General features: G+C 50.1%; 1 pseudogene; it reads left to right on the forward strand.

Annotated features, from left to right (window-relative positions):
- The first annotated feature begins 878 nt into the window (after window positions 1-878).
- LOC144143309 (uncharacterized) lies at window positions 879-2030 on the forward strand (annotated as a pseudogene).
- Window positions 2031-2559: the final 529 nt, after the last annotated feature.

The raw sequence follows: 2559 nt of genomic DNA on the forward strand, positions 1-2559 counted from the left end.
TAACTAACCTACATTAAAGGGACACTGAAGTGATATGGAAACATTGCGGGATTACTAGCGCAAATTGTAGTCCGGAGTCCCCAGGCCATGTTTCGACCACTCTGGGAGCGTTTACGCGATTTTATTTAGTAGAAAAATTAATTCGAAAATGCTGTCCTCCTCTCTTTACGCTCGCCCACTTTCTGTTTCGTTTTCGTGTGACGTCGGGAGGAGCCGAGCTCCTGCACGGCTCCCCGGCCTTCAAGACAGAGTCAGTCGGCCCAGCGTTTCGTCCGACGGCCGCCGACGGGTCGTCGCAATTCGTTCGCTCAGTTGAAACGAAGCCAGGACACGTTTGTGAATGGAAGAATGTGCCTTTATTTACTTGGTTAGTTTGTACACTGTATCTAGCTCCAAGTGAAGGTCGCTTCACACAAGCGCACATGCGACGCTTCGCTGACTGGTACGCCAGTAGGAAAATATAAGGCTCTTGAAGGCGGGAGAAGAGTAAGCGAAGTCAATATAGGTACTAAGGAAATAAAATCAACTGATATTTTTACCGCACAGCGTAAAACTAGGGTGCGGGAAGCACTTTTTTGCGCTGGGCGAACAAGCACAGCGGCCAGCAGCACGACTACGCATCTGCGAACGCTTTTCCGTCTAAGAAATGCAATTACTAGAGTGAGATATGGTGGAAACTTGGGGGATGCTTACTGCACGAGCGCAACACAACGAATAGTCACCTAAGCTGCTTGGAATGCTAAAACTAAATAAAAGTGTAAACTGGTTATACATTATGTACCTTATATTTCCAAGGTCAGATATTTCCAAGGTCAGCCGCGCTCGCCGTGTGGCCGAGTGGTTTCATTCTGCTTCCGGTTGCCGATAGGAGCGGACGCAGAATGGTGGGCTCCGAGCGAGCTGCGTCAGCGGCCAAGGCAGACCGTGGTAACTCGTTTTATGCCGTTCCCAAGGACTACAGGATTATTCTGCCGCAAATACCTTCAGGAGAAGAAATGAACCGCACAGTTGTTCTGAATTGTGACACCAAGGGATGACCGTACAGAATTGAAGATTTTCGGCAGCCGCTCAACGACTTAGGAGTCATTCAGGAGGTGAGTGGCATTGGCGCGTTCCAAATGTCACACGTGTGGCTTGTGAAGTTTCGCACGGACGTCGCGAAGAAGAAGATTGTGGACGCAGGGCACCTAGACGTGAAAAAGCGGGTGTGTCTGGTGGTTGACCCCAACAGACAGGAAATTCGCATGAAACTTCATTGGTTGTCATTTGATGTGACGAATGACACTATCCGACGTTTATTCGGCGCGTACGGTGAAGTGAAGGACGTGACCAGTGAACGCTGGAGAGTAGAAGACTTTGAAAACGCCGACTCGACGACTCGGTTTGTACGTTTGGTTCTTCGAGAGGGCGTGACCTTGGACTGCCTCCCACACCAGCTACGCCTGGGCAAAGGTACGGCTCTTGTGGTCGTGCCTGGAAGAGCGCCCATGTGCCTACGCTGTAACACCGCGGGACACATTCGCAGGGAATGCCGGGTCCCGAAATGCGGCGAGTGCCACGGTTTCGGACATGAGCAAGCTGAATGTACGCGTTCGTACGCGGGCGCAGCAAGACGCGGCGCCGACGACGAACACACCGACTTGGTGATGGACGAAGAAGAAGCAGAGAACGCTGCCTCAGCTTTTTCGAACGAGGTCAAGGAGGACGCCGACGTGAAAGCTACAACGCAGTCTGTCGTAAGAGAAGTGGCAGAAACAGACGCAAAGGAGCTACCGGCGGACGCCACATCCAGACGTGATAACGCGTCCAGCGAGACGCAGCAAGAACCAACGGCAAACGCAACCCAAGACAGCAACGCGGAAAATATGGAACACCAAGAAGGCTCGTCAAAGCGACGAAGGGAGCAAACTACGGATATGACAGATGAGCAACGGCTGCGACTCCTAGAGCAGAAGTGGAAAGTCGTCGTCGGGAAGAAGAGAAATGTGAACAAACAACGGTCGTCGTCGCTTTCACGCGACGGAAAGTGATCTGGTTCAGTGTCATTGACTCACATGCAGTAATTAGAAAGGCAAGCGCAGTGCTTGCCTTCCTGGTTTCGCTAATCAATTATGCCAGTAGAAGTAGCTAAGCCGTTGCGATTTGCTACGCTTAATGTGAGAGGGCTGGCGATGAAAAAGAGGCAAAACCAGTTATATCGATTAGCCACGGACAAGGACATCGATGTCTTTGCTGTTCAAGAGACTAAAATTGACCGCGAAGACCAGACAGAGAGCATCGCGCGACGGTTCGAAAATCAGTATAACGTTTGTGTCAGCCACGCTGTTGGAAATTCGGCAGGATGTCTTCTTTTTATTCGAAAGAGTATTGGCTCTGTGATTGAAAGTGTTACTGCATGTGTGAATGGAAGATTTATTGTGTGTGACTTTACACTGTCAAATCAGGAATGGAGAGTTATATGTTTATATGCGTCAACTAAAGTTCAAGCGCGAAAGGAAGATTTCCAATCGGCGGGAAACTATTGCAAAGCGGATCGTTTCCTAGTGCTATTGGGAGACT

Source organism: Haemaphysalis longicornis, unplaced genomic scaffold (genome assembly GCF_048455015.1).
Source record: "Haemaphysalis longicornis isolate Haplotype H1 unplaced genomic scaffold, Haemaphysalis longicornis Haplotype H1 scaffold_6, whole genome shotgun sequence".
NCBI lineage: Eukaryota > Metazoa > Arthropoda > Arachnida > Ixodida > Ixodidae > Haemaphysalis > Haemaphysalis longicornis.